This window comes from Mercenaria mercenaria, chromosome 13 (assembly GCF_021730395.1).
Source record: "Mercenaria mercenaria strain notata chromosome 13, MADL_Memer_1, whole genome shotgun sequence".
Taxonomy (NCBI): Eukaryota; Metazoa; Mollusca; class Bivalvia; order Venerida; family Veneridae; genus Mercenaria; species Mercenaria mercenaria.
In genome coordinates, this window is record NC_069373.1 from 35,594,128 (window position 1) to 35,608,767 (window position 14,640).

General features: G+C 31.7%; 1 protein-coding gene across 6 annotated transcripts in view; it reads left to right on the forward strand.

Moving 5' to 3' along the window:
* Nucleotides 1–14,640, forward strand: part of LOC123528857 (cadherin-like and PC-esterase domain-containing protein 1) — a 63,747-nt gene that overhangs the window by 28,144 nt on the left and 20,963 nt on the right. The window contains exon 1 of one of the 6 annotated variants that reach the window (XM_045308894.2): nucleotides 815–953. The exons of 4 other annotated variants lie outside the window; for them this stretch is intronic. The gene's annotated coding sequence lies outside the window, so the exon portion shown is untranslated. Of the gene's footprint in view, nucleotides 1–814; nucleotides 954–5,137; nucleotides 5,159–14,640 lie in introns of those variants that run through there. One more of the 6 variants, XM_045308896.2, reaches the window with a different exon arrangement.

Consider the following 14,640-nt stretch of genomic DNA (forward strand, 5'->3'; position numbering starts at 1 on the left):
ATGAACCATTTTACAACAATTACACTACGATATTCGCTCTCTGGCTCACTCTCACCCTCGATATTCTCTCTCTGTTTGCTCTCACCCTCTTCCTGGCCCGCTCTCACCATAGACATACTCTCCCTGCTCGCTCTCGTCCTCTAAATGCTCTCACCCTTGATATTCTCTCCCTGCTCGTGTCATAGAATGCGAACCGCATTTCGTTTTTTTTCTGTGCTATGTAATTTAATCTTTAGAATATAATTGTAAAACTAAATATTACCTAATAATCTACCTTTACCCTTAACTAATTTCGAGTATGCTGTGCGATGCTCCATCTTGGCGTTGATGTATTAAGTTACGTTTTGTTTACATCAGTATCAAAGATATTTACGTATTTCTACAGTTTACAGTATCTGTACGGCTGGACTTGGACTACCACGAAACCCTACAAACTAATAATGCCGATTCGGCAACGTTAACACTCGCTCTCATCCTCGATAATTTGTGTGGTACATTTATCATATGCTTTTGACAGCTGAGTTGCATGAAAATAATTGTTCATCTTGCATTATAATGATATTCAGACCAATGACAAATTAACACCGCCCAAGGACCTTCTCTTATCGGATTTCATTACAACATCAAGATATACAAGATAATTTCATCTTTCCTGTTAAAACATATTTTATTTAGGCATTTAAAAATCCTGTATAATATTTCGTTACTTTACAATATCTGTTGAACGTATGAAATGAAACATTTATATTTTTCGCCAACTGACTGACTCGAGAAAGAGTGTCTTTTTAAAGCTCCGGTTCATTTAGGGTTACCATAAACATTGACTTTAATTGTATACATTTAACAAAGTGAAATAGTGGTGTATTAGATATACTTCCTAGGCGGACTTTGAAAGGATAAATTACAAAATATAAAAGTTACAGGGGATTTACATTTCCGATACAGTATTAGAGGTAATTTTTCAGTATCATTTACCATCACCAAACGTTGCATGTGTAACTGTCGTTATAAGTTGACTAAATGTTTTTTAATAGTTTGTTCTATATTAATGAATACAACAGACAACAACTCCAAAACAGTGTAATGTATTTTTTGAGACTTTTCATCTTTTGTCCACTAACATAAACTTAATCGACCTAAGTTAGACTCGAGGCTATCCTTACGTATGGAGATACACTCTTCTCACTGTTCCGGTTGTCGTAACATTTTGCAAGTTCAGTTTAGCTCGTGTTGAATTAACAAACATGCACATGTTTTTTTGTTGTTTTTTTCAAAGCACGTGCCTGTAAATAAATGTTGAAATCACTATCAAAGTCACTAGAATCACAGTGCGAGTCAGGCATGTGTATTTTCTACTTTCTGTTTGTCGAAAATCGGTATATGGAGATGATACATATAGCCTTGAGTTGAAAATTCAGTTTCTTCTGTGGTCGATGTTTTGGGGATATGGGGGTGTCTTTATCATCAATGTGCTGGTATAAAAGAAACTAATATACCTCTTAGTGTTTTTGAGCAATATTTTAAATCAGTTAATAATTCAGATGATGCTTTCTTTTCTACTGATGAAGATGTGTTATATTTTATTGAGCGGTATGAACATGATGAATTTAATATTATGTTTGGTGAATTAAATTCACCGTTTACACAAGACGAATTGTTGAGGTCTATTAATCAACTAAAATCAAACAAAAGTGGTGGTCCAGACTTATATTTGAATGAATTTTTCATACACGGTAAAAATGTTCTTTCTCCTTATATACTTAGTTTGTTTAATAAGATTTTCGAAGTAGGTTATTTTCCAGAGATATGGTCTGAAGGTTTTGTCGTACCTTTGCATAAGAAAGGCAGTCTCAATGACGTAAATAATTATAGAGGTATTACACTTCTTAGTACACTTGGCAAACTGTTTACAAGAGTTCTAAATAATCGTTTGTATGACTGGGCTGAAAATTATAGTGTATACATTGAAGCCCAGGCAGGTTTTAGAGCAAAAATGGGTACTACAGATAATATTTTTGTGTTACATGGGCTTATAAATCATATTATTAACAATGGCAAACAATTATATTGTGCTTTTATAGATTTTAGTAAGGCTTTTGATTATGTTAATCGAGATAATTTATGGATGAAATTAATCAAATTAGGAATAAGTGGTAATATTTTAAATATCATGCGCTCTATGTATACTGGTGTAAAATCAAGAGTGAAACATATGAGTCAGTTAAGTAATAGTTTTGAATGTCAGTTAGGCGTTAGACAGGGTGAGTGCTTATCTCCCTTTCTTTTTTCCATGTTTTTAAATGATATCGAGGATATGTATGTAGCAAGCGGCTTAGACGGTATTGATGTTGATATGTTTAAAATATTTTTAATTCTGTATGCCGATGACATTGTAATATTTGCAAATACTAAGGATGAATTACAATCTAGCTTAGATCTGTTGTATAATTATTGTAATAAATGGGGGTTATTAGTAAATTCTGGCAAAACAAAAGTTATGATTTTTAGAAAAGGTGGTCGTTTACCGTTAATATTAATTTTCATTATGGTGAATGCGACCTTGAAATAGTCAATAAATTTGTGTATCTTGGAATTGTCTTTTCAACAGCTGGGTCTTTCACGGAAGCTCAAAATACCTTATCTGGACAAGCACTGAAAGCGATCTTTAAAATGAACAGATGTCTGTATAAGTTTACCAACATATCTGTAAAACATAAATTAGAACTTTTTGACAAGCTGATATTACCTATTCTCAATTATGGCAGCGAAGTATGGGGATTTCATGCCGGTAAATCATTAGAAAGAATTCATTTGCAATTCTGTAAACGCCTATTAGGTGTCAAAAGAAGTACACAAAATGATTTTATTTATGGTGAATTAGGTCGGATGCCTCTGCAAAATATGAGATATTATAATATTATTAAATTTTGGATTAAAATATTACATACGGATTGTAAAAAATATATAAGAAAAGTGTACACTATGTTATATCAAGATACTTTAAATTATCCTTATAGAAAAAACTGGTGTTCTTTGATAAAAAATTTACTGTGTTTGTTGGGTTTTCATGAAGCATGGATTTTTCAAACAGTAGGTGATACCAGTATGTTTTTAACGATTGTTAAACAAAGGATAAAAGATCAGTTTCTACAAAATTGGAATGAAAGATTAAACGATTCCAGCAGAGCCCTATTCTATAGACAAATATGTAATTTTAGGTTTCAGCCATATTTAGATATATTAGATATTAAGAAATTTTGTGTTAGTTTATCACGTTTACGTTTATCATCTCATCGCCTTTGTATCGAAACTGGTAGATGGAATCAGCCTGTAAGTACACCTATAAATGAAAGAATATGTAATGTTTGTAACTTGTTAGAGGATGAATATCATTTCGTAATACAATGTAAAATGTATATTGATTTAAGGAAACGATTGATACCACCATACTTTTGGAGACGCCCTAGCATGTATAAATTTATTGAACTTGTAAATTCAGAAAATCCACGCATTGTAAAGAATTTATCTAATTATAACGAAAAAGCATTTACAACAAGAACAAATCTTTTGTATAGCCGATAAATATCCATATAGAAAAGGTCATCAAACGTTTTGGTACAGTTATTGTGTAGTTATAAAATTGACAAGTTAAAGCAAAATGTAAGTGACCATTTTTATTTCTGAAATGTAGGAATGATGCAAGTGCTTGTCACTTATAGTTGTCGCTATTATTACTACATTGTATTAATATCATTATTTGAATCAAATTTTTTACAAATGTGTTATTACAATGGTTTTGCCAATTTCGGCGAAGATTCCACAAGCCGGTTCTTGTAAGGCCCTTTCGCTTTCTTGCTTACAAGAACGGTCATCCGTGGAATACAAATATAGCTTTAGTCATGTATTCATTCATATTATAAATTATGTAGTGTATTGAAAGGAAAATGATCTTGATATTTCGTTTTCTTTTTTTTTCAATCAAGATCATTTTACCGTTATATATATATCACAATCTAGTATAGTTACTATTAGATAACCTTTATACGTTAATACGGAAACATTTAAATCTTTGATGAATCTCTTTGACTTGTCAGATTGAAGCATAAATATACATGAATTGTTGAAGATGTTGCCAATTGTTATACGAATCATTTGTTTATTGTGTTATGAATTAAATGTTCACTGTTGCCATGTATATATAGCGTACCATGTACCACATGGGTCTATGACCTTCTGGTTTAATGAAAATAAAAACTTTGAAACTTTGAAAAACTTTATCATCCTTTTGCATTACCAGAAATTAATGCATTTTCAAGATTGAAATGATAGTTTAACCCAAAGTGATTGAATAAAATTGTTTGTAAATTTTAAAAGTGGCTCTGTAAAATAGTCTTTAACTGAATGCGTTGATGCAAGTGCGTTATTTGTAATGAATGTTATCATTATGTTGTAAACTTAACTTGTAAATCAAATTTGCAATTACATGTGAAAATTTTCCGCAGTGTATTGTTAGACTAAATACTTTTATTCATTGATTAATCCAGTGCGATAGAAGATACTCGTATATCGTGATATGCTTATAATACATACAATAATTTTTATAAATAGTTACTATGGTAACTCGAGGATGCTCCCCTGTGAGGAACGTTGACATTGGTCAGTCAGTCGACATTTTAGAATTGATTAATGAAAACATACAATCATCTTTGATAAAACTTAAATTAAACTGAAGCCTGATATACATAAATCGAACCTTAAATATTTCAGATAGCAATATTGTAGGACAATATCACATAATTTTGACTTCTAAAACCAAAATGTCATGGATAAAATCTTAAACATAACTCTTAAGTTTTGAAAAAAACGTATTTATACTAAGTAATTCAAGTGGAGTGACTTTTATGTTGCAAATGAATTGTTGTGCTATTGGAAGTTGTATTTCATTCTATAGCGTATCTCATAACTTAGGCAGTGAGAGCAAACCTTCAATGATTTTCTCTTAATACTTGAAAAATTAGTTTAATACTGCCACTTGTTATAGGTGAAGTACTACTTACATTCAATGCAATTAAAATTGGGTTATCGTGCTGTCTTACATGTATCATTGTGGAAATTATCCAAGGAGAAACAGATAAACAGACAGACAGATATATTGGTCGTAAGTTTTGATTTTTAATGCTAATTTGATTAAGTAATAATAACAAAATTTCAATGACAATAAAATGTAAAGACAGTAATATCATCAAAAGAGGTCATATTTGAACTTTTTACTGCAGCAACATCATGTTTCTTGTTTTCCTTCTGTCTAAATGAAGAATCTTGAAAACGATGCCAGTTCATGGTCTAATTGAGTTTCTCTTAATAGAGTATGTTATATTGCACAATGACAATGGGTATCGAAATAATATGATATCATTCATTGCTATTCAAAAATTGTTGGTATTCTAAATTGTATTTTAAATACAACGGTTTACATGAAATTAGTTTTGTATGGATATCAGTGTTGTTAAGTTATCTATGTTATTATTTTTAGGTCTTATCAACATATATATCATTTTTAACACTTGAAGAAACTGACTTTTCATTTCTTAAAACTCTATGTATGGTGCACATGTTTTTTTCTAAATTGCATTATAAAAAATATGATAAATGTAGTGACCACCTTTTGACATAGGTCATCTGCGCATATAAGTTCTGATTTTTCATCGATCTTTTCATTGTTTTAATGTGATTTGTTCACGCTTCTGTAAGATTTTTTTAAAGGTTAACTTTGATTTTAACTTATCGAATTGTTTTTTATAAGCATTTTTGAGAACAAATTTACATCATGAAAATATTCAATGTGGAAGTGTATAATTCGAAAAGAAAGATTTACAGGGCATGCTAACAAACGGTATTTAGCATGCTTTCTGATAAGTGTGATATGGCTTACTCATGGTAATAGTTGCACAGAGTTGACCTCTTCATTGTCCTTACGTCCATTTCTCTTATAGATATTCGAACACATTGTACGGGAACCGCCGTTGTTCCCTCCAAAGTCCAAACAATAATATAATTAGCACTGTTGTATCTTTTTGGAGAGACGTGAGTCCAAAATTCTTCCTAAATGGAATATGAAACGCCGCACAGGTCACGTGCCGGATCATGCCGATAATTATTTTGTTCTTTCTCCATGTGAGGTTAAGCTGTGAGTACTACTTTTATTTAAGCTTTTGTTCAAGAATGCGAATATTAAAAATGGATAACACAAGTAGTTGTCTTAAATTTGCCTTTTGATAACAAAAATTATGTTGTTTGGCTCCAAGCTCTCGTTTCATTGCAATTATATTTATGCCTCGTTTGACATCATTAAGTAATATAATTATTTCTGATATGTTGCCACTGACACTAACAGTGGTTTTGTTTCGGTCAAATTCACGAAAAGGTAATATATATATAATGTGCGTGTGGTACATGGTGTTGGTTTTTATGACTTTGAGATATAAATAGCTCATAATGCTCAGTAAGTGGGAAACAAATTGAATTCACCTGATATCACTGTAAAATATAACACATGCTATATACACCATTCGCGTCGAATTCTAGTTATGTTGATATTGTTATGTATTTTAATATATAACAGTCTTATGAATATAATAAGATCTAAGTTAACTAACTGAAACTTCTTCTTATGTGTACACAGTATAACACACCCAAATTTCCATGTGGAGTGCTGTATTGCCGGCTGCGTTCTTGTAATTGGCTTTTCCTACTGGACTTTTGTCCTTGTTTTTCTTCTTCCAAATAAAAGTGGTTGCAAGTACATTTTATTGACTGTAAGTCAAGTTCCATATATAGGAATTTATGTTATGATAGCCATCCATTACTAGTATTCGTTAATAATTTAGATGCAAAAATTACAGAGAACATCAGTGTCAGTCTAACTAAACTATGGAAACCCTAATGTCAATGGAATTCACTGTATTTTTAAGGAACGGGCTTTCTACAATTGATAAAATCAAAGAACGCTTTTTTGGACAATTTCTTCCTATAACATCTGTAAAAGGGCTGAAAAACAAACATTAGGTGTGTCGTCAAAACCTCTTTTAATAAAACGTTTTTTATAACTTTACTAAAAACAATTGAAAAATTGTCATGTCCCAAAATCTGACGAAGTTTGTAAAATAAAAAGTGGAAAACCACAGATCGCCCAACACGACATAAACGAAAATGTTGCAGTTTAAATCACATCCCCATAAAAATCGGGTTATGATATACCTTCCCGTAGAAGTTTCTTTTAAATTGCTATTATAAAATAATACAAATCTGAATTACGATAGTAAAATTTAGCAAAGTAATTACGTAATTTATAATAACTGTAGCCTTGCTGAAGAAGCTTATTTGTAATATATTGATAACGTTTATTGAAATCCTCAACATGACTACACGCTCTTGCAAACCAAATTAATTGAAAAATATTTATCCCATCAGATGTTGCCTGGGGAATATCCATATCCAAATGGGGGAAATTTACAATACTAAAATTTAAATCATCCCGCTTGTCATAAATTTTGGTATGTATAAAATCGTCATAAATAGAAAGATGAAGCAGTAGTATCCGAATTGTTACTTTTATTAAATTATGTGATAAAGTGGTATACAAAGTAGAAAAATCGTATGTACTGACTGAAGACACCTTGTAATTATTAGTTTTAAACTTATCCAGAATTTCGACAGATTGTTTTTACCGACCAAAATATTTTTTCCAGAGTTTTCGTATACTTTATAAAATATATTTTCACGTGGGCTTTTACAGCGGTAAGGCATAACGTTAATAACTTGGAAATATTTGTACTTGTACAAGAGCTTGAATTAGCGACAAAACGAGCTTTATATGGTTTGAAATCCAGTACATGGCTGGAAGTTTAATTTGCTGGTCATCTGTACGGTCTTTCAAATTAGAAATTTCAGTGATGTGATCAGTGACCAAATGTTGTTCAGCAGAAGTACTCAGTACATAAGCTTTAGTATTTACTTCGTTTCGTAAAACATTAATATAATGTAGGCGTCAAATGATGATAATATTGCTGGCCGCCTTGTCTGCTGGAACTAAAACATACTTGGAATTAAATTCTTGGATTTCCTTTTTCACATGTCTTAAAGTAAACTTGGGTTTAGGTGGAAGTATACGCTCATTTGTTTTATAAAGTTTTATACGAAGATCGACAATTAAAGTTAACGATATTACATTTCCAAGACGATAATGCATTGAGATCAGCATTTTCAAGGCGGCACCATTTAACACAAATAGTTTCAATGGATTCTGCAATCTGCCCACGACATGCATCAAAGTCAAAATTTGAAGAATTCTATATTAAGCCTTTTTAAGGTTACTGAATCATTCTAACAGGTGATATGCGGGAAACAAACTTTTGAAAATAACTTCCTCGGTGATTTCGTACTTGTACTTCCTGGGCTTTGCTGTTCTGATCTGCTTCACGAAGTAATCGAGATACTTTCAAGCAAAACAAGTTCCTAAACATAGAGCACGAGATTGGATAGCTGTTGACTGAAATACTTTTAAGTTAGAGTAATATAAAGATTCAGTTTACACTCCTTGATTGGAAACCGTTTGACTTTGAGGAATGTAAGTTATGTATTAATCGTTATCGAATGCCTGATTAAACTGATGTCATAGATTAACTTTGCAGCTTTTTTTTTTATCTATATCATAACATAACAAATTATCTGTTATTTCATTATTGCAGTCAACTTTTTCAACACGGAAAATAAGGGATTAGATTTACTTCCTAAGTAGGTTATGAAAGAATACGTTACTAATTATAACAGTTGCAAAACTACATCGGGAGATTTACCTTTTTGATATATTATAACGGGTCATTTTTCAACATTGCGGAAGATGTACCATTTAATGTATAATATGAGATTATAGTTATTCCCCTTTTTGAATATAATGATGCACAAAACAAACAGGTTTATCAATAAACATAGTGACAACTAGGACAAGACGAGGTAAATATAGAATGGAGCCAACATTATCTAACAAAAGTTGGGCTTTTCTACCTTTTTTGCCACAAACCTGAATGGACTGAATGCTAGATTCGAGCCTATCCTTTCGAATGTTCTTTTTTTTTTTTGCTGCTAGTATTTTAAGAACAATGTTACTTTTGTTCTGATTATTGCGTTAGAGACAACATCTTTCACAGGATATAATGGTATCTTTTAGAGTAAATTAAGATAACTGAAATTGATACATTTACCGCAATAGTTCGACAACTGATGAAAACAAGGAGATGGTGACTGCGTAAAATTGTTTGTAAATGTGTATAAATGATCTTGAAAATTATCTCTTATATTATTGACTCATTGATATCGCTGCATTATGAACAATGTCATGTTACTGTTGATTTAATCAGTGATTTTATATGTGAAGTTTTTTGCATGACGTTAGAGCAGCAGCGTGTTTATTCTGTAGTATGTTTTACTTTATCACATGTCTATTAAGATATCGTATGTCCTTAGTTAGTGCTGTTGACACGTTTATAATTCAACACAGATTTTCTTTGAGAATTTTACTTCGAACTATATTCCTGATGCAATATGATAATATTGACTTATTGAATGGTGTGTCGGTCAATAACATGACCATGGAAATGTATCTCAATTAGTTATTCATTCAAGTTTTGACATTAGCCCATAAAAATGTAGATGGGCTCTTCTGTATACCTCGGTATCGCCCGGTATACCGATATAGCCCGCAGTCGGGCTATTTGCGTGCGCATCAATTCGGTACACCTACGGGACAATCTGAATAGCACGATCGAAACATATGTACCGATCAGCCAGATGTGATATTAATCGAGCCGCCTAGACTTACGAAGTCTGTTGAGATCAAGTAATCTGTAATAAAGTTTATTCTTTCTTCAAACTGACATTGATATTTTCTCAGAAAGCCATTTTCTCTCTAGGCTCATCTCAATGACTCTAACGACTGATGCCAGTCTACGAGCCGCCCTATAGTGTTGATATAGCACAAACTATTGACCGGCGGTTTATAGAAGCAGTTATGTAATAAAATTACTTGTTGAATGACCTGTCGGTCAATATACCTGTCAATAGGCAAACAGCTGTATTCTGTCTTGGGCAAATCGTTTTAACAATTGACTGGCAAGCCATTCAATATGTGAATGATATTATCATATTTATAATCATTTCAGTTTGATTAAAGATATATCGAATATACCTAGCTAGGCTTATTTTGCATTTCTGAACTGTATAAATAGTTGCTATGGTAACTCTAAGGTAACTTTAGGAAGTATCCCTTTGTGAGACATTGAAATTGGTCAGTCAGTGTTTGTGAATGGTGAAATGTGCAGACTATCATTTTCGCTAACATTTAACTTAAATTAATTCAAAAATCAGGAAACGTGATACCACAAAATCGGACAGTATTCCACAATATTTGAGATTATATCGTGTCAAAATATTTGGGTTGTATTAAATTCATGCTAATGAAGTATTGCGCGAAATCTCTAGGGAAGCCTTAGGCTTTGAAAAACGTATAAGTGACTTTGCATGTTGCAAACAAGTTTCAGTTGTACTGTGATCGGATAGAGTATTATTTAAAAGGAAGTTGCATACAATAGTTCAAGCAATCTAGTATTTTTTACTCGATATCTACAATAATTTGCGAATAGACATGAAAAAAAAATAGTTGAACATGGTTATGTGAAATATTTTGATCACAAATAATGCAAACAAAATCGGTATCAGTGTCAATGAGCGTTTCTTACATAAATCGTGTAGACATGTTTTAAGGAGTAACATACAGAAAGACTAACCGTAAGTTTTCATTTTGAAACCTATCTTAGCGATAAAGTTCTTTATTATTTGCAACGTTAGCCCATACTGAAAATATTATTATAGGTCTGGACTTATTTGTTTTTCACCATCAGTTGATAATGTTACTTCTGATTGTGCGAATGATTCTATTTTTGTCCTTAAAAAAGTTGAACGAAGCAACTACCGGACAACATTTCTAACATGTGTAAATAATAAATATTAAATATTATTTGCATTAACAAATACTTTGATGAGCTTAGTACGTTTTTAAATGTTGGCAATCGTGTAGGGTCTCTATACCTTAATTGAGAGACAGACGGACAATCTCAGCCCCCATACTTAGAAACATTCTAATAGATCAGTAGAAGGAAAAAAGTGTTCGAAAATAAGACGATGTAAAAAACTGTTTTGCAGGTTTGTAATCCTACACGCAAACATTACGGACGTAAACTCATGTTTTTCAGTGAATTATCGAAATATTACAGTGAAATATATCTTGTACTTTCGCAGTGAAAAATATCCAATATATTTTTCACTTTTAAGAAACTCTAGACTGTGTTAATTTAGCCAAAACATGAAATAAAAACAAAAATTGTTTCTTTGACATGTAAAATCAAAATATCTTTCACTCATGAAATGTTATATCTTACATTTTCACTCTTGGCTATGCCACTCGTGAAAAATGTTGCATCTGGTGTTCACTCGTGAAAGATATTTCAATAACAAATATTCTCTATATCTCCTGTACTTCTGTCGAGATAATGAGATAATGATATAAACGTTGGAATCAGTGTATTAACGTATGTTTCAGTCCAAAAGCGCAACCAAACAATATTATTGCTAAAGTTCCTACTTAAAATAAAAAGAACGCTATATTTTTCTTATCTGCCAAAGAATGCAAACGTTATTTATCTTATATTTAAACAAACAGAATAGCAAAATTTAAGACAAAAACGGATATAAGAATAACAATTAATTTGACATTCACAGAAGAGAAATCTGTAATTTCCCCAGTATATACGTAAAACTTTTAGTTGAGGTATAATTATGCATGGAATGTACAAGAAAACTGGCGTCGGTGGACTGGCAAAAAAGGTTAATCTTCCTGGAATAAACATGCTTTTTGTATGCCATGGTTTTTTGCTTTTACAAAACGTAAATCTTATAATCTGCAAAGCAAGCAAACAGTAGCTAAACGTTCTCAACTATTACTCTGCTAAATTTCTAAAATGTACTCGTCTATCATTCAATTTGGGCAATACCATTTAGTTTACAAAGGGGTGTTCATTGAAAATTTACTAATCGAATAGCGAACAGGCTAATCTTGGTCTGCACTAGTCGCAAAGGCATCTGACTAGTTGCCGCCGGCAGGCTTAATGTTAATATTGGTATGTCAACGGTAGGCTTATGTAAAGAAAATGGAAAAAAGGGTGTTATCAGAAATGCAGTTAACTTGTCATAGCTGACTGTAATGAAATAGTTGATTATATTACTTTGAGATGAAATGTCGAAATCAGTTCTTACATACAAAGCAGGTTCAGAGAGTTAGCACAATTTATCATCATATAGTTAGTTTTGGTATAGTAATTCTGGGAATCACAGGAATTATTAGCCTTTAAAATGTTTTTACAATCGATTAAATTCTGCAGTATGCAACACAAAGTCAAAATACTAGTCGTTCACTTAAATTGGAGTCGAAATTGAAACAAACTGATTGCGTTGAGATAAAGTAATAGTGACAGTGATATCTTCATTATTTGCCAGGAGCAGTTTATGGAATTTGCTTATTCGTCAAATGTTATCAATTTGTTTATTTGAACAAATACCACCTTTTGTATAATTCACCCAAAAATTTGAACCTATCATTTAAAATTCAAAGCTAGCAATAAGCGAGGACATCGCCCTATGTATTGTCAGAACACGTGCCTACGTAAAAATTATAGAGATTCTATCCTTATTTGACTTGTAAGATATAAAACCCAAACCCACTAAAGACCAGATAATATGATACAGTTAGCATCTAAATCTCGCAAACTTTTTCATTGAATCACTTCATATTTCGGACTTAAAGCAGCAATCTCGAATGTATTACGTTTGCCTGTATTGTTTGTTTTCAAAAGTTTAATATATCGATTATTTTTAATTACTTTGCAATTTTCTAATTTGTTGTACAACGTACTAATTCTTTTTGAATACAAAAAGTTTCAAATGAACCTGTCCGTTTATAGTACAAGTACTGATGAAGTCGTTTAATGTACATGTATACAAAATCAGTGGAATATTGTATGGGTGAATGCGTGTGCTGAAAGCTGCTTGTCCTGTTTTTCTTTGAAATAACTTTCAATATGGTAAATACATTTTCTTCTGTCTTTTAAAAGTTGCAATATGACGTTAATCTTGTTGGGAGTCCCTGTTAAAATAAAACGTGCATGTCGTTTTTAGACTCTTTCTATGTATTACTGTTTGTGATTTCTGCACTTGACGGCAGACCTACTTAAACGTAATTGTTTAATTTGGTGTGGTCATCTTGCGTCATAATGATGTACACATCCACGACAAAATGAAACTGCCTAAGGACTTTCTCTTCTTTCCCATTAAATCTTATCATATCATCATTAGAATATACAGTCATCAGTTTTCCTGTTTAATGATACGTTACTTACTATAAAATATGTTTTGGTTATTTTAATCAATTTCTAGAATTTATTTCAACTGTTTCCATCCTTGTAAAATTGAGATTCTGTAAAGTAGATAAAGATTATATTAGCTGCAGAGTAAGCAATGATTCTTAGTGTCCGCATATATTGATAATATGACACAAAATGTCACATTCATAAAACAACTTGAACTGATTTGATCAACTAGAGTCAAGTATATCCAGTTGTAAAGAGATGACAATCGAAGAACATTGTTACTTTTGTCCCGCCGATCCGATGTAATACAATCTATTTTACAGGATATACCGATATAGGTACATATCTTTATCATTAAGTTACAATACCTGAAAGGAAAAGACGTTTAAAATTTTCCATATGGCGTTGAAAGTATCCATTGATTAGTGTTGCTTTATGTACAATGCCATGTTTTATTAAGATACTGCATATAAAAAGTTCATGATGTTAATCTGTGTACAAACGTTAGCAAAAGATTTTGAAAGGTTTCTGTATTATGTTGAACTTGCTAGAACATACTCATTATTAATAGGGTTGTGTCAGAACGCCCCTGCCTTTTTAAGGGACATTTACATTGGTCATTATGTGAATATCAACGGCCTTTCATTAATATGAAATTGAATCAAATCTGGAAAAGGTATATAATAAAATCGGAAATCCAAGACAGAGCACAGACGTATCATAATATAAATCAAAATGAAGCATATTTTGTTTCTTAGCTGTCCTGATGTCCGATTTTCAAAGTATTCAAACGCATTGCCTTCAGACAAACATCAAATAAGAGATACAACTAATTTTTCTGACGGTAAAGCTTAAAACTGACTTGGCACGACTAAATGATTTTATTGGTTTCAAGAATAGTTTGGATTAAAATCAGAAACTACGTTTTCAACGGAACGCGAATTACAGTTTATTCCAGATGGATCGTTTAGACAGTTCTACCTTGATGTTGTTACTATCGATACATTTATTTTGATTGCCTAATACTCGTGGAAAGTAAATAATGTTTTCTGGTAGCAAGCTATTGTTAAAATGAAGATATAAGAATTGAAATGTTTGAAAGAAGTCCAGATATGGTTACATCCGTCTAAACGCACAGAACTAATATTTTCCTCCAGTAATACAA